Source organism: Prorops nasuta, unplaced genomic scaffold, assembly GCF_024137725.1.
Source record: "Prorops nasuta isolate Cenicafe-Biocafe unplaced genomic scaffold, Cenicafe_Pnas_1.2 PNAS00004, whole genome shotgun sequence".
Lineage (NCBI taxonomy): Eukaryota > Metazoa > Arthropoda > Insecta > Hymenoptera > Bethylidae > Prorops > Prorops nasuta.
The window spans coordinates 8,451,301-8,469,843 of record NW_027116801.1 but is presented as its reverse complement, the minus strand read 5'-3'; the positions used below and the strand labels follow the sequence as shown (position 1 = coordinate 8,469,843).

Sequence of the window (18,543 nt, the reverse complement as noted above, 5' to 3'; positions counted from 1 at the left end):
CTTTTTCTTCTTTTTATCCCTCCCCCCTCCCTCTCTCTCTCTCTCTCTCTCTATCGTACCGACGGTCCAACGCATTCACTCTCGCAACGCTTCATCCTCCTCGTCGCGCGCGCCTCGTGAGCGAGGATGGCCACGATGACGCAACGCACCACGTGACTACTCGCCGACCAATAGCCGCGGTGGAGTTTAAATCTCGCGGTTTTCAGTCCGCCCCACCTAAGAGTCTCCTCGCGGCCCGGTTATCGTCATATGCACAAGCGGGATTGAGCCATTACCTGCTGCTGCTTGGCGTTATATGTATAATTATACGGCGTCGCGATACACATCGAGTAATAGTGATTTGTGGCGCTGCTCTCTCTCTCTCTCTCTCTCTCTCTCTCGGCACATGCCTTCAGACCACGTGGTAAATCCGCCATAATTCTAACCTCAAAGACAACGCGTTTCCGCCGATTCAAAATTCTTTTCCAAACGAATGATCCATTGACGAATGCACGAAGCCGAGCGACTATAGCCTCGCAGAGACATTTTTTAAAAATGAAATATTCCCCTTCAATCGAGATCTCTTCGTTTTGTTCTCCATCGTAAAATAACTCATATTTGTTTCAACTGGATTTCCCGGTTGATGCCACCCGGTCCGGTTGGAGGGGGGAGGTGAAGGGGTGATATGAAAATTCGTAGTTTTTTAATTGAAGTGCCAAATGTTCATAAAATATTATCAGGACGGCGGACGCGGCTTTCGCATTCTCATTTTAATTTGGATTCACGCGTGGTTGAATTCGTCGCGAAATTGTATTTCGCCCAGCGGCCAATTCCACTTCTGGCAAATTTAAATCGAGCTCACCTAAACTCGGTCCAAATTTAGAGCTGGAAGTGCTGGGGCTGACCGTGTCCGCGCGCACGGCTCAGGCAAGTACATATATCATCTGATATTTATTCGTCGCTCTTGCTGAAGAATTTAAAACGCGTGATCCTACTTTTTCATTCTGCTTCGGCAATGAACAGTTTTCGAGAAGATACCGTTATTATGGTGCATGACGCAACGAATGGTATCGACAAGCCCGATATATTGAACGATAAATTATGTTACGACGTAAAATCAATGAATTCGGGCTTGCTTTCCTTTCCGTTTCACGTGTTTGTTCCGTCGGACCGGTAACAGCGCGAAAATACGTCAGGAGCATTCGAATCCATCCAAAACGCTATTGACGAGATTGCATATCTTGAAAATATCAGTCAGCAGCGCTTTATCCTAAAAGCCCTTAATTTTTCAAACCCCGTGATTCCGTCGTTTCAATGGGTTTTCCCCGATGGCTGCGCGAGAGAAGAATTATATTCCAGCAGAGGGTGACTTAAAAATAACTGGAGTCTCGCGCGCATAGTAGGTACATGACGTGGGTAACACGTGGTTTTCCAGAATCTTTCTAAAGTTTAGGTGGTGTTAGTTATATAGGAGAACTGCATAGTACTACTACGCGTCGCAGTTTGACGGAATGTTATTGCGGCCATAATCGCAGGCGCCAACAGGTGTGACCTGTTACAGGCCTACGCCTGAAAACGTGTACGTGAGACTTGCGTCGGTGTATTGGTGAGCGGGTATACCTATATTACCGCCAAAGGGCAATAAAGACCCCATCCCTATAATCTGTGGCGGAAACAATAACTAAACGATCAGCAGCCAACCGACACTGACCCGTACACTCGTTCATATTACTAATGGCCAAAGGTCGTCAATATTTTGACAGTGTACTCGGATCCGTCTCCTTTCGCTCTCCCATTCTCTCACCCTGGCCCCGAACCTATCCTTTAAGGATAATCCGATAATCACCAATCATGGCAACCATAAAACTATCGACTAACTGGTAATCCGGTAAGATTAATTATCTACGCAGTTCGATCAATCTTATTTACCATTAAAGATAGAAAAATTTTCTCATTAGGGATAAATCTCTATTGAGCCATAGGTTTTTTTTTACAGAGAAACAATTGAAGCATTTTCACGCAAATACATGAGAATGGCTGGCTGCTTTCATCCGGCGCATTTATAAGGTTAAACGAGTATTCAGCCTGGGAAATGTGCTCTATTATAACAAACGCCGTCTTCCGCGAAATCGGTGGATGCACCCATCCACATGTCAGCGGGAACGGCGCGTGAAAGTCGACGACGCATATATGCTATCCAGACTCGTTCACCTACCGCATGGATTTTCCTCCACACTCTCCGCAGCGATGGGATTGTATCGCGCTGCTGCTCGCTCGCGATACTATAAATGGTACGTCGGTAGTTCAGCTTTGAAAGTATCACTCCTCCACGTATACGACTCTTTGATCGAGCTATACACCAATTGCTTTATCTATATATATATATATATATGTATGTGTATACTTTGAAAAGCGTCAATTGTAATTTATCTACACGGTCAATCTCAATAAAATTCCTTTTATCTCACCTGTTAGCCCGCCCATGACCTTTTTCGGACAGCTTGTTACTTTTTCGTCTTCTTTGCATTTAATTGTAAGATTTTTATCACCGAGCGTTACTTGGTTGCTTCGACAAATGGAAGGCAATCCTGTGCGAGAGGTTAGGTCGAGCACGTGGCACGTATAGTCTATGTCGCGACAGTAAGCATTTCCTATATACGTGTCACGAATGTCTATTAGTCACAGCGAGAATTTTCGGTGCTTCCTGCAAGCGGTTCACATGCGAGATAGGCCAAGACAATTTTCTAACCTCTAATTTTCTCGGTGAATTCTCTGCTGCCGCAAATTTTATTCATTTCAAGATTATTCTTGAGGAATTGATACAAGTATTATTGCTCTTCTTAATGCGAAGGATTTCACGTCTGGAGGATTTCCAGAATAAATCGTTGGGAGTTGCAGATGGCGCCAGCGTGATGATCACGTGTATATATATATATAGCGATAGAAATAGTGCAAGTATAGAAAGGATCTTGCGTATCTGGTGGCTCGATCTACTTCCTTATCGCAGCGAAATTGTCCTGGCCGCCATGGCAGGTCCTCCCCGGGAGGCAGAAGGAGACAAACGCAAGAAGTACCGAAGGAGAAGGAGGAGGATGGGGGTGGGGGTGGGAGTGAGGGTGACTTGGAGAGGGCAGAGTGGAAAGGGTGGCTCCTCCAAGGAGCAGTCGTACATTACGACCACGAAAAAAGACCATCCACGGGACGTTTAATTTCCGAAGCCCTTCCGCCAGCTCCATTCACGGCGTCTCTGAATCCAGGCTGGGGCATGAATCCCGTCATTCAGACCCCAACTTACGGCTCGAGGCGAAAATGCTGAAAAGCACTGCCGCCCCCAGCAATTTTCCCAATGATAACCCTCGCCGACTGCCAAATTTTTGAAGAAAAAATTCTTTAACGCCGAGGCTAACTTATGGCAGCCTTGTCTTTTCCCGACAGAAAATGGTCAGGCGAAAATTCGCGCTGGTCGCTGCATGAATAATTCCCGATGATACATGGGCTTTGGCAAAAAGTTCAACATACCGGAGGATGCAGCGGATTTAATGAACGATCGATTGAAATATACCAGAATTTTATTACTTTTTTTTTCCTTCCACGTTCGTCCCCCTTTTTTCAGTCGTTATTTATTCCACAACTATTTTGTACACAGCATTTTTTATCGATCCTCCGACTCGCGCTGACGGATTTATTTTAGTCATTCCGTTTCCGTTTCTAAGATCGAATTATTCCGCTGGAAAATCCTGTCTGCTTTCTTTCCGCATGAAATCGCGCCTTTCGTTCCTTTCACTATGAATATCCCATAAGTTTTCTAAAGCCTTCGAATTCACGGCGCATCTAGCGCAAGAATTTCCCGCAGCCCGTTGACAGCGCCACGGCTTGGGATACATAATTCAATAATTAATTAGCACGCTGGCTGGGCGGAGAACGTCTTAATTCGGCCAGCCAGAAATTTAGTCTTGACAAATTGCGCTAAGGGGAATACGAGAATACGAGACGAAGATAATTCTCAGCGTGCTTACGCCTCTGAGCGTAATCAAGCTAATCCTTTCAAGTATAAGCAAACCTTCTTTTGCTCCCCTTCAGTTTACACTAGAAAGCTTCAGCATCCGATAATTTATGATTATAACACTTGAGGAACAACAGGCGTCCCGATACTTTTCGCCGGAGAAATTTTAATAAGGGACAATTTCGCTACATTGAATTCTACGCTGCAGGATCAACGATGGCTACAATAATCGCAGGGCTGAGACAAGTTGCTCCCCCCCCCCTCCCCCTCCACAGAAGGAGCTTGTATTTTCGGCTCTGCCTCGAATGCTTCGACACTGTCAAGCGACATAACCTCACGGACCAGTGAAAACGACGAGTTGACTTTAACAGCGCAATAAAATCTTGCGGCACGCGTACTATGCCTCCACCCGCAAGCCGGCAAGAAAACGAGACACTTCTTCTGCCACGTATATTCTCATTTAGTCTACGTGTTTTACAACTCGTCTCTCGTTTCACCGCCACGCTAAACGTGATGGATACTCGCACTCGCCGCACGGCGCTTGCGTCGCAAATCATAAAGCCACATTTTCATAGGTACAATTAAGAGCGTGCAAACCTCGTTATTTAATGAAATTTCTCATTACGCTAACCATTAATAAACATTTGTACGTTCGAGACGCAATCCAGTGTTTGCCAAGTGGATCAACTGCGATTAAACAATTGTGAAAGGAGTAAAAATTATTTTCTACATATATAAATTTTTAGGTCAGGATAGAGTATTCTACCGTTGAAGGATGATGTTGTTAAAGGGTTTTTCAACAATAACTTGGTGAAATTATTGTGCTGGGGAAAAGGAACTAAGGGGTGGGTCTAAGGTGAAGGGTTAGTGTAAGTTGGTGCGGCCGTTGTTTACAGCGGGAAGCAAAGTTTACGCGGTTGAGATAAATCTCGAGGCTCAGGCACCGAAGTGTCCGGATCAGGAAGATCCCTAATGAATCCGGAAGGACCCTTCTCGGACCCAGCTCTCTGTCTCCCTTTCTCTCTCTCCCTCTCTCTCTCTCTCTCTCTCTCTCTCTCTCTCTCTCACACACACACACAGGCTCTACTTTTGGCCAACTTCAACCGCGTTAGTCACGTGGCGCTTCTTGCCGTGGAGTTTGCAGAAAGGACCAAAGTCGCGTTCCTTCCTTGCAGTGCTTCAAGAACGCGCTAATCCCACTTGAACCAAGTGCACAATGAGTTTCCAGTGGCTTTTCCAGGCCGAGTGGTCGCGTACTTGTTGTCTTATCGCCAGCAATTACACTTACTCTCGTTGACCCACGTTCCTCTCGGTCGCGTTACGGTTGACCGAGCGATTCGACGCTACGAAATTCCGCAAAACTCCTGAAAACCGCAGCCTCGGTTATTAAGCGCAATGTGCGGCCTCGATCGCTTCGCACTCACCACAACCATTGTATTAAAATCTCAGTAAAGCTGACGAGTGAAAATCTAGAGCATTCGGTTGACATTTAAGGACAAAGCGTGCGATCGGTCATAATTTGTGACTCGAGAGGCTCGTATGTAAAATCAGCGGAGCGTGGAGTCATCGGTTTAGAGGCGCGAGTAGGCTGCAGGTATTCCGAGAAGGAGGGGATACGAGTAATGTAGAGAGACTGAATGCTGTACTCCACGATCGAGAGAAGGCACACGCTATATGTATACCTCTCCCCGAAGACACGTTGGATGAAGGAAAGAAAAGAAAATGAAGGAGCGAAAAAGTGGGAGAGAAGAGAGATAAAGATAGGGTTGGAAGAGACTGTGTGAGCACGAGGGAGGGGGAGGGAGAGAGAGAGAGAGATTCTGGACACACGGACTGATGCATACGTAGCCACGAGGCCAGGTATGGCGTAGTCGGCGTGTTGGTAACGATAAATCATGGGTTACCACATTGTAGCCCAGTAAATCATCGGACGCGGGGAACGCGAGAGCTTCCCAGCGTGAAATGAAACGAATTCATCTCTGTCAGCCCCCACTACGTGCTTCGTTCTCTCTCTCTCTCTCTCTCTCCATGTCCCTTTTTCTCTCTCCCTCCAACGATACTCCCCCGCCCCCAACCCTCGATCCACCACCGCCCACAACCCCCGCGCGTCCTCGCGTGTGTTTTCTATCCTCCGCACGCAACTGGATAGGGTGAATACCTACGTAGCAAGTATACGCACGTGGACCAACACTCTCCCGCCTAGTATATACATAATAGCCTGGATCCACCCACCCCCCGGAATCATCTCGCATCTTTCACACGCACCAATCTCCTCCTTCCACCGACTCCATTCTTCTTATTCTTTCCTTCTTACTCCTTCCTCCCCCCTTTGTGTCCCCTTTTCGGCCTCCATAACACTTTTTCCAATTTCAAATCCTTTCTCCCGTCCAACTTGGCCCTTCTATCTACGTTTTCCTGCCTTTCTCCGTCTACACGCTGGCTACAGAATCGCGGGGTGTCCAGGATCGAAAGTTGAGCTCCTGATTTATCACCCTAGATTCCAACTATGAACGTTGGATCTTGAAAATTTCTCAGAATTTCTCGTCATTCTTCTTTTTCTCTGCTTCATGCTCCATCTTCCTCTCCTTCTCCTCCTCCTCGTCCTTTTCTTTCTCGGTCTTGATTATTCGCGGGATAAAATGGAAGGTGCGGTTATTAAAAGGCCATTGCACTTGCAGTTCGTATTTCTCCATTCTCTCGTACACATTTTCGCCAATGGCGATCGATGGTGGCTTCGCGTGAAATATATCCAACGCTGAACCGGTCCTTTATTATTTCACGTGGAATTTTCGAAAACTGTTTGGAAAAAGCCTACGAGGAGTTTTTAAATTTGTTAAAATGAGGATATATAGGGGGAAAATTTGTAGGTTAAGTAATCGACACTCGGACGAGTTATTTGCTCGAGGAGCGCCTTCGGCTGTTTTTCTTCTTGTATCCCTAACGCGAGGCACGTCGCTGTAGGACAATATTTATTGTAATTTGATACAAACGGAAGAGGAACAAAAAAATTGCTGGCTGAAGCTAGCAGGGGTTGCGCGGGGTAGTGGGGTTGGCTGAGGGTTGCTGGGAGGGTGGGCAGGACCATACATCGTGAGCAGCTCAGACGCAGCCGCGCCTCCACCCACCACCACCCTGAAATCGCCCGATACTCCCCGAACCACTTCAACCACTCTAGCTCTTTTTCCCTCTTTTTTCTCGCTCGCTCTTCTTCACCCCTTCCCTCGCCAGAGATTTCCCTGATCTGCCATTCGTCATACACGGTAAACACTGCCGGACGCTGACTTGCAAAAGTCTTTGCCCTTCGACACTGACTGAATTCCAAAAATATTGACCCAGAATAAATCCAGTCGAGCAATTGTACCAACCTTCGACAAAATCGATACAAACGAGAAGCAAAAATACTCTACCATCGCTTCTTCCCTCGAGCCCCTATCTCTGTCTCTCTCTCTCTCTCCCTTGACTAAAAGATTCCTATTAAACCCGCAATTGTTAAATTTCAGGAAAAAATGGGATATTGTGAAATTTCTTAAAATTTAATATATTGCATGAAATTTGGTATTTTCCTCGTTTTCGTTTCTCATACGTGACTCACATCTGAACCGAAAGAAGTATAATCATATAAATCCTTCCTGTCCAGGTACGAGAGTAAACTCGTTTCTTTTCTAAGGAATAGGTCTTAATTAGCATTGGGTGGGTCCTAAAAGTACCTTCTATTAATCATTTCAAATTAAGTTCCAATTTCGAAAAATTAATGGCCGTTCCGTCCCGTCCCGTCTTGTTCAGGTGACAAAAAGATACTTTTTAATTTATCGCATGCGATAATAACGACCAAGGTCTCGAAAGAGTCGGTAATCCGTATTGCGTTCGGTCGGAAAACCAGATAAAATCTGGTAAGATCCATCAAAGACGCGGAAGGACATTTGAGTTTTTGGTATGGGTCGTTGCGGAGGTGGCATGTGGTCGCGGTAGTCCAATTGGACCGAAGCAAGAGGTTTACAGGGCAAGAAGGCAGTACACTAATTAGGAGTCGGGTGCGTTTGTTCTTTTATTTAATCAGTACTATAGGGTAAGGGGGAGAATCGGAGTGAAACTGGCCCGAGTAGTTGTCGGTTGGTGTGGGGTGGAGTAAGGGTGATGGAAGAGCGGAGAGAGGGGGTGGAGGTTTCTCGCGTTGCGGTGGCAGACTATTACGGGACTCCCACATAAATTGGATGTCGCTGGCTCGAAATGTATGTAGCGATAAATCGCGTCGACAAAAATAATGGCTACTCATTTTATAGATGGTGTAAAACTTAAAATTGTGCCGGCGCTTTATGGATGAACTGACAGCACGGTCAATGGCTGCGCGAGTCCTGCTGCACCGAAGGTATGGCTCGTACATATACGCACATATAGCACATACCTATAGAGCCAGGACGAAAAAGCAGAGGTCCTAAAGTGGCCGGATAGTATAGAAACGTGGCGTTAAAGCCAAAATTGTTCCTTGCACACGCTCGGGGATAAATAGATCATTCTATTTCTATCCTAACGGGATTGGTCCGAGGAAAGCAAGGTCGAGGCATGAAACGGGTGCTTTAACGTTGAGATAAAAGGAGACGAAGGTTGACGCCGGGCTACAAGGATATTTAGAGCGCCAAAGGTGCAGGTCGAGGAAGAAAAAATAGGGTGAGGTTGGAGGCTGGGAGGAGAGGGAGAGGGAGAGGGGAGGGAGCGGGTGGCGTTACTCGATCTCCCCTATCTTCCGTATGCCGAAAGATTCTTCTTCGGTTCGCGCGAGATATTGGTGCGCGCCGATAACTCACCCCCCTCCAAGGGATGAGCCATCAGTCGTGTCCACCCCCGACGCACCCTCCATTTGCCAGTGGCGAATCCGAATCTGGAGGCGCCCTTATAGTCAACTTCATTGAACGCTCGCACGTTTATCTCCCGTGCCTCTACGTCACTGTCCCTCTCTCCGCAATCTGCCAACCCCCGTCCTCGCCACCCCATACTGCACGGACTTTGACGCAGCCATTCGTTGGATGCAGCCGAGTAAAAGTTCTTCGTCTTCGTTTTCCAGCTTCCAACATTAATTCCCATTGTCCCGTTCTACCGTCAAGCTGAGTTACCGCGTTGCCCCTGTAGCGCGCGGGGAACAGCCATCTCTTTCCACGGCGATACTGAAAATAAGGAAGATTGTGCGAATTCGCTGAATTCCTACCGGGATTAAAGCGATACGGCTAATTGTTTTACGACGCGGCGCGTTGCCGGATATGATTGCTTGCTATAGCGCGATGCCTCCGCAGCTGCAATAAAAGGAGGAAGATGGCGAGGGTACGCGTGGCCGAGAGGAGAGACAGATGGGAAATCTAATTCCCGAGGGTGGATCTGGACGATCCCTCAGTGTATTATTTATACGTCGGCAAAATTGGTACCCGGGCACGCCAGGCACGCTTCCATCTCGACCGGATGTAGCCCCAGCAATGCCCATTATTCCTACTCGTTTGAGCATGCCTAAATTTTCATATATGCGACAATGCGACACGTCGCGAGCCAGACTCCTTCGTCGGGAGATTCAACGACTTATTTCAGATGAGACACGCGTGAATATCCTCGCTCGATTATCGTCGAGAACACCCTATTGCCCTTGCAGGGATGTACAGCGTATAGTCATAGCTGCAGGTAAAAATAGTATACGCTATATATATATATATATATATATATATATATATATATATATATACTATATATCAATTAGATATACGTACAACGATAGGTCTTTCGGAGAAATTCTCTTCGCTCGCCATGAAAATCCATCGATAACGTCCTGCCGGATATTTTACGTGGCTTTTTGGGGCTCCGTGATTCTATTTAAATGTCCTTTGGCGGGGTTTTGATAGCGGCAGTTGCGGAAACGGTAGGAGGGACGGAGCTGATCGAAAGCCAATCATTGGAATAAACTCTTTCGAACAGCCCTCCTGCGGCAGTTTCCAGCAGATCTCGTTTCACGGCTCGATTCTGTCACGAAGCGGAGAGTCGGACCGCATTTCGCGCGAGGGGATAACTAGAAAACTTCTTTTCCCTCTTCTCCCCCAATACTTCAGTCCCTGTCACTCTGCACACCCCCACCCTCCCCCATTCCAGGGTCTCCTCCTTCTTCTTACACAGAGTTGCCTTTATCCTACGAGCTGTACCGCTTGCCGTAGTATCTTCGCGTTGCAGGACGTGTTCACCCAAATGCGCTGTTAAAATTTTGGACACAATCTCACCATTTGTCTTGCGGGACCTGGGAATAAATCTCCGGCGGCTCAGGCGGCTAAGAAAAACGCCGCCCTACGGAACGTACGTGTGCACCACCAACCACCACCCCCGAACCATTCTCCACCTTCTTTCTACCACTTCTTCTTTTTCTTCATTTTGCCAACCCCTCGGTCAGTGCCTCGCTACCCCTGCCCGATCTTTCATCGATAAATCATCATAGCCGTATTAACATTCCTCGCACTTCCGACCATCCACCTACCCCGCCGGATGGAAAAAGTCTTTTCATCTGCCTGCCAACTACCCTCCTAATGTAATATGAAACAAGCTAGGGGCGAATCACGAAATTAAACCAAATTCAAATTTATCGATAAAATAATTTAGGTACTCGTAGAAAAATCTAGGAAGAATCTAACGTTTCATATTATATAGGGGGTGTGTTTCTTGCGTTTGAATATAGTTTCAAAGCCATCAGGAATGGCTTAATTTAACCATCAATCGGCATACAATGACCAATCAGCGCTGGATAAGTAGACGATTACTGCGAAGCGTCGTAAATCGACGGATCGAGTGACGTAGGGAGATGGAGAAACGCCGGCTCGATTAATTTCCGAGTCCATATAGGAAGCGTCCATAGCGCGAGTTGGGAGAGGAGAGCGCTCGAATTGGTGGAAGTGGAGGCAGAGCGGTGAGAGGGGAGGGAGATGCGCTTCCACCTTTCAACACTGACCGCACGAATTGTCGAGGCTCTCCGCGATATGAATGAACAACCACTCGAAAGAATCATCGACAATGATACCGTTTATCAAAATACGACAGCGGTCCGTGCGCTGTGGGGGCGCGAACAACCAATGGCACACTCTTACAGGATTTCCGAATGCTTCGATATATACATCGTCTAAAGATCAATCCTCGAGCTATATTCCTCGCAAAATCATCATTTAGAAGAATGGACGAAAATAGAAAGAAAAACAAGGAAATCGAATGTGTCCTAACAATCATAAAGTTTTCTTATCGTCGTTAAGTACTTGTAACGAATGGTTTGTGAAAATTTTATAGTCGATGTAACAGAATCGAAGAGGGTCTCTCTATGGTAGAATAGTGTCGAATCTGTTTGTGGGGTGGTGCATATAAAGTACGCTCCGGGGCTGAAGGGCAATTGCTCAGCTTGCACTCGCGTCAGCGTAAGTTAGTTACAGCGAGCACGTTATTTTGACAGTAAAGCTTTGCGCAATCGTAGGCTGGAGGCGCGACAAGCTCGGGGCGGGCATAAAGTACAAGTTGCTGAACGACTATCCTCACTGGGCACGCGTGTTTTCCTTGCTAGGGGCCCCGAAGAAGCGCCGAAGACGAATGCATTTCGGCGCGTAGTGCTTTATATAACGATAACTCAGAACGCGACGGGCACGCTGCGCTGTGTCCGTGAAGTGCCCGCCGTAAAATATGTGTCTGGTGTCTTATTCTTCAGACCTCCCCCTCCCACCGCGGGTAAAAGAGCGAGGAGTTGAGGGCAGGATCCGCAAAAGCGACGTAAGGAAAATTGGAAAAATCCCAGGAGCTTTACAAATCTACCACTATTTTCTCCTTCAAAACGCTGAAATTTCTAATAAAATATACTGAAAACCCTATACAAATATTACGATAAATATCTTTTATGCTAAACTCATTGTTCCATATTTATCAAATGCATATTTTATTATCGCTTCACATTTATATCTCGACACTGCTTCGGTCCTCATTGCATGGTTTATGATAAAATTTCGGAAAATACCGCTGTTATTCTGCGATATTATTTAATGCTAGCTCTCTCTTCCCCCCGACCCCTCCCTATCTTTAGCCATGATGCATGGTAGATTTCGAATGTTACAAAATCGTTCGGATAAATTCACGAGCTGTGAGTTAGCAATGGTAGGACGCGTATGGCACTGCGAAGGAAAATGATCGCGTAAAATCCATCGCTGGCAGCTTGGACGTTATCCTCGCGATTTCCAGCTACCCCATTGACCATCCCTTAAGCTTCCGCCGCAAGTTATTATTATTGTCTTTGCGAGTATAGTCGCGAAATGTGGCTGCTGTCACATTACAACAGACTGGAAGGTCGTCACGCGAGACGCTTCGATGCTTTTGCGACTTTTCGCCCGATTTCCCAGCGACTTTTGTATCGAGTTTCGGGGAAAAATTTCCCTGTCCTCGAGCGAGCGAGTAAATTTTCGCCCCCTCTCTGGAAAATTTAGCCTCGCGACGAGAGAAAGACTATATTTACAGTAGCTGAGACAGCCTTATCTCTCCGCCTCTATAGGATCTTTCAAGTTTGCAGAATTATTTAAGCTGTGGAGTCAGAACGTTTTGAGATAATCCTTTAGCAAAATTTAGTGGTGCAAGCTACGCTGCAAATAAATATTCTTGCCCCTTTGCTGAATAATGCATCGAGTAATCGCAACTGGCCCAAGAAGATGAGGATAAAGGCGTAATGATGCTTTATTGCCGCGATTTTTGGTACGTTTTACTTCTCCACTGATTTGTCCGGAAGGTGGAAATGAGCTTCTCGTTATGTAAGTGCTGCGTAATATCGTTTTAATGTTGAAGTCCCTTATTCAATTTGGGCAGAGGCAGCTTTAATCGGGATAATGTATCGCTCGACATTAGTTTACATGCATTATAAGCGGGAGGCTCCAGTTTTTTGAAATCCAGCTACATCCCCGGATAAACGCTTGAGTCTTATCTTCTTAAGTGCACTGGCAGAACCGCATAAATTACGTCTTAACGCCTTTCTACATGCATTAAGTATATAGAGCTATGAGAAGGTTTATGAGTAGATTCCGAAGCAGAATACGTTTTAAATATATGCAAGAACACGTTCCGCCTTTTCCCCTTACCAAGCCAACCACCACACTCTCTCCTCTCTCTAATCTTTCTTTCATCGTATTACTCGACTGACTCATGCCACTAGCCACTGCACGGAACATTAACGCGTCTTGCAATTTTTTGTTGTTGTCAAAATTCATTAGGCTCGTCTTCGGCTCGCTTATTATTACCGTGAATCCTGCTATACGTATACCGAGATAAAAATTCGTCGATTCCGACGACTTTAGTCTCCGGATCGCGCGGGTGCCGCAACTCTATATAAGGTTCTAATGCATTACCGGAGGCCGCTAGTACCGCTCGGCGTGCATGCTCGCAGGCCGGAATGGAGTCGTAGGATAGCAATTTCGAGCGAACAGTAATAAAGCACGTCTGCGCGCCGAAATCCTGATGAATGGCCGCGCTTAGGCTTGAAATGGAGAAGCAACGAGCTACCTCTCTCTCTCTCTCTCTCTCCCTCTTCCAATCTCTCTTGTCCCCTCCACCCACCCCACAACGACCATGACATCGCCAACCCCCACATCCGCCATCTCTCTTCAACCCTAATCCCTACACTCCAGTATTCCCATTATTTCTTCCAATTTTGAATAAAAATTAAAACCACCTCCGACCAAATTCTAAAGCCCATTATGCCAGGATAATCGGAATTGAAATTTCTATTCCCGAGTTAATACAGAAGATTATTCGTGGCATTAGAGGTCGTTTTAATTAGGTGGAGCATGCGAGTTTTGGGATTTTAGGATTTTTGCTATTCAATTAGAATTTTGTTTTGCTCGTTTAAATTGCCATGGACGAGTCTGCTGGTGCAGCCGGTTGCATCGGAGTCTGCCATGTTGCGCAGGGCTGGCATTTCAGGGCGGTCACCCTCCAATTCTCACCCCCTTTTCGCTAGTTACAGTGGCGCACGATTGCAGGCGGCCCGGAATAGGGGCTTGAAGCCCAATAAATCTGCTCATCCGAATTGAGAATGTAAAATACATGGGGTCCCACGTCTGCGCGTGGATTTATCAGGAAGGTGCGCTCTAACCTAGACAGCTCCTAATTTATTTGTCTGTTGCAATGTCTTCCCAGTGCTGTCTTAATTCCAGCAATTTCCACCAATTGCCCGTCACCGAAATCTGCCTCAACCTGTCGAGATGAGACCAAATGGGACCTAAAAGCTCAAAATAAAATGGCTATCTATAATTCGTCCTTTACACTCAAAGGACTTCCTCCACGATAGGAAATATCGCGCTCGGGGGTGTACGTTGATCATTCAGCAATGGTATATATATATATATGCTATACAAAGGGGGAGATCTTCGTTGTTTTCTTCAGGATATAAGAACGTGCACTGGAGGTCGTGCACGAATTATTTTTAGTCCTTTCATGGGATGCAGGAGAGAAACACGAGAGTGGCTTCGCTAATTGTCCGGAGTGTTTTCGAATACACACCCGGTAGGAGATGGTATGGCGTGAAGTTGGGTTCACGCGGAGGTTACAGGCAGCTAGTACCTATAGCGGCGACTTCTGGGCTCCTAAATCAGCCTCCGTGTCGTGATTCATGGAGGGCAACCTCTTACCCCCTCTTCGGCTTCCACAACCCTTCCAACGTAGCCTCTGTTCAGGCTTACTCCACCCCCTTTCCTCGCGCTCTTACCGACTCCTTCAATGACCTCCTGCACGACCCTTTTACCTCGCAGCCTTCTCTACCTTCTTTCCACCAATCCGCAATCTTCTCCTTACCTGCACTACTATCTCCCTCTCTCTCTTAACCTCATCCTTGTATTCTTCGCAATTCAATTCTCGTCACAATAGCTTCTCCTCAATAAGATTCAACCCATTCTTCTCCATCGTTGCATAAAACACATTAACCGGCTCGATTGACAAATTATCGAATCCAGTGATCTTCTACGAGAGAAGGCTATATATATATATAGACGTCATGAGATATCGAGAACAGTCATGAATGTAAGACAGACTGTAAGAGGATCGAATTGAGAGACTTAGGCGCGAGTTAATGACAACGATGTCATTGTCATGGCAAGTTCTAAGCAGAAAGGTTTAAGTACCTTGGCGCTGGTTGTACAGTGGCTTCGTGGGAGGGGAAGAGAGATAGGGGAAGGGGTGGGGGCTAAAGGAATAAAGCGACGAGGACGCTACAATGGAGTTGGCACGCTCTGCGGTCATAGAATCATGGCTGTCTATTCAATGAGCTCGAAAATAGCCTTCTCCAACAGATATCTCGGGGGATTCCGCAGGGCTGTATTTTATGTAAGTGCACGATTCTCTGTACTTCTAATACCGCGTATCTGTATTATTAAACGACGATTCTTTAACGGGAAAATATTGGCTTTGATTTACGATTATCCAACGACATCGACGATATCCATAGCAAGGACGAAATCAAATTTACTCCCGCGACTCTTCCGTCCTGGGTCGCTCTCTCAATTAAATGCACATCTGATCGCTAAATTCTAATAATGGTCCCATTTCACGCGACAGGCCTCATCTACGTTGAAATCGACAAACCCCTCTAGGTACCGTAAGAATATATATCTTACGAGAATATATGATGATTTAACGACATACGTTTTTTATTCCACAAACAACACGAATTCTGGAGAGAAAAGGTTGGAGATAAGAAAAAAAGGAGAAATGTATTAAAATTAAGTATTCTTCGCGGGTGAACGATGCAGGATTCGGAGCGCGAGGTAGAGGGGTGGTCGAATGGTGCTCCAGAGTACGGAGGATGAAGGAGGCGGTCGGGAGGAGACTTGAGAAGGCTCGTCGGCATGCGATATCGGGTTGCGCAACGAGGCATGAATTTTGAGCCGGACTGTAGGCTACATTCTTGTGCCGCGAGCAAATAAAACGAACCGACGAAGACAACATTATTACCGAGCGGTGCCAGCCATTGCTCATGCCCTGCTTCCTTACGTATTCCCATTCGCGCACCCACACACTTGTCCTAAATACCCATACCAATAAGACGCGTACGATTCGCGTATAGCTCATGCCACGTGTACGCGAATTTCGATTTCAACCCCTCCCCCCTCTACCCTTCCCGTACCAACCCCTCTACGCTCCACAGCATCGACAATAATTGAGTCTGCCCCGAGCGAAGTAGGTCCATTAATTAGAAACTACTCTCTCGTGTTTCCATCGCATCTATCACCATGCATCCACACTCTTCGCTTTCGATACCATGAAAACTTTTCCCTCTATGACCGATCTCCTCCAACATTTTCCTCCGCGATACACCCTCCGATCGATCATCGAAAAACTTGACCTTTTCACGCTCGAATAGTAATAATTTTTCTGCATACCCCCTTCACTTAATTCTTTGCTTAAGCAGACAAATCTTTTTCACCGCGCAAAAATCGCCATTGAATGTATCGGCTGCGGAGAGATTAAGTTATTTCTCGCGCATCATAATTTCAAGGCTAAATGCTTTGCGTGCCCCTTCATCATCTCGCCGGCTAAATACGGAGCTCCGCTCTTATCTCCAACATCTGCGCTTCGAACGAATTTTTTCAATTTTTCCTGCTACGCTGAAACCGGCTGGTTCAGTCGAAAGGGTCTTTCGCCGCGATAGTCTTTTTGGCGTATAACGTTTATTTATTTATTTTTGTTTATTTTGCGAGCGAGTAAGATTAGCCGTGGTCCTTGAGGAATACGGAGGCTCGGCGAGGAAATCGCGAGGTGATCATGCGCGTTCAGCGACATCTGACAATCAAAAGGTCGTAACCGTAGATCATAGGCGGGATAACGATGGGAATTGGCTCTTGCAAATACATTAGGCGAGCGCGAGGGAGTTGAGGGTAGTTTGACGGGAGGTCGGGGTGACGGTGGAAGCTGGGACGCGGGAGGGCTGCGAGTTTGATATCGCGAGGAGGGCGGCAAGGAAGCGAACGGGCCAGATAAAATAGAAAAATCGTCACCGCCCTCCCCCGCGGGGGTGGGCAGCCACGAAAAAGTATAAATTTCTTTAATGGCGCTAATAATTTCATATCGCATAATTTACTTACTGCGAAACGTAACGCCAGTAGCTAGCAGAGGCATTAACGAGCAGGCTAATATTTATGTGCCGCTTGCTCCTCCAACGCGCAGATAACACCGTCGGCATCCCCCTACCCTTGCGTGTCTCCGCATCTTCGTGACTAGATAAAAAAAAGGGAGCTTTTTCTTTCCCGAGATAAGTAGGTCCTGCCAAGCCGAGAGGGTCCTGATTGGGACAAAGAGGACCCGGACGAACCATCGCGTCGTTCTTCAGCTGATTTAATACACCTTCTGGGGTGGCAAACCCCTGCGTTTTGTAATACCAAATTCCACTTAATTCCAACCAGCCTCGTACACACTCCGCAAATTTCCCTCGGATCCACTTTTTATTTCCTCTCGATCAACTTCGCTCCATTTACTCCATCTTCTGCGCGCGATAATAACATTTTCTCTCTCTCTCTCTCTCTCTCTCTCCCTTGCATTTATTTATTTATTCAGTTTACCATCCCTTGTACATACCTATATATATAGCTTCACGTTAACGAGTCTACAAAAGAATCCGAGAGAAAAGAGCATCATACGCGTTTCAAGTGGTTCCAATGATGTACTTTACTGTTGTTTTCAGTAGGGCGTGTCCAATGGGGGGAAAATTGAACGTACGCGCCTTTGGTGAACGCGGCATGGCGCGGACGGTAGAATCGGGCAATTATTGTCAGTGGCTAATTGGTGTCTGATAAGGATCCATTAGGGATCCGCGACAACCTGCTGATTCGGGGGCCGGTTTCGGGCGCGTGTGTGCCGTACGCTACGACGGAATGAAAAAGCTTAATGCGCCATTATTTACTTGATAGTGGACAAGCTGGTACGGGGGTAGCGGCACGTGTTTACGCGTTTATAACAGACGTGACGTAGAGGTTATATCGCGGCTGCTGTTTTGCGATGCAACTCGCGCATTACCGGCCGTAATGCGCCGTTGGGTTACCGGTTCATATATTTTATTTAGCCTCGACACGCCTGCTGAAATTGCGCCGTTATTAATGAAACTAAACTATTAATTTAAATTCCATTGTTCCATTATAAATAATTACCTGTTAATAACTGAACACCCCACGAATCTATCCTCGTTCACTTTAACGCTATCGGGAAGCAAACCTATCGTATACTATTTGTTAAACAAACTACTCGTATATGTAGGAATGAACACACTGGTAAAACTAAAATAGTCTATTGGGGTGCAAGCAACATACGAAGAAAACTTACACAAATCAATTGTTCGCCTGAGACGTGCGTCATCCTATTACCGATGACCAACTGAACTGGCTGAGGCACTCTCGGCGAGATCGACGAGTTATTAAAATTCGTGGAATCGTAGCGCTTGCTAAATGCGAGGAACTTCACCAAAACGAGCAGCCGTCACGAGAAGAGCTAAACGAAAAAAGATAAACATAACTCCTGTAGTATTAAACCTACAGACGTATAAG

General features: G+C 46.4%; 1 protein-coding gene across 3 annotated transcripts in view; it reads right to left on the bottom strand.

Moving 5' to 3' along the window:
* Ubx (Ultrabithorax) overlaps positions 1 to 18,543 on the bottom strand; it is a 212,123-nt gene that overhangs the window by 89,753 nt on the left and 103,827 nt on the right. The window contains exon 1 of one of the 3 annotated variants that reach the window (XM_066726507.1): positions 18,323 to 18,383. The exons of the other annotated variants lie outside the window; for them this stretch is intronic. The gene's annotated coding sequence lies outside the window, so the exon portion shown is untranslated. Of the gene's footprint in view, positions 1 to 18,322; positions 18,384 to 18,543 lie in introns of those variants that run through there. 3 annotated transcript variants of the gene reach the window in all.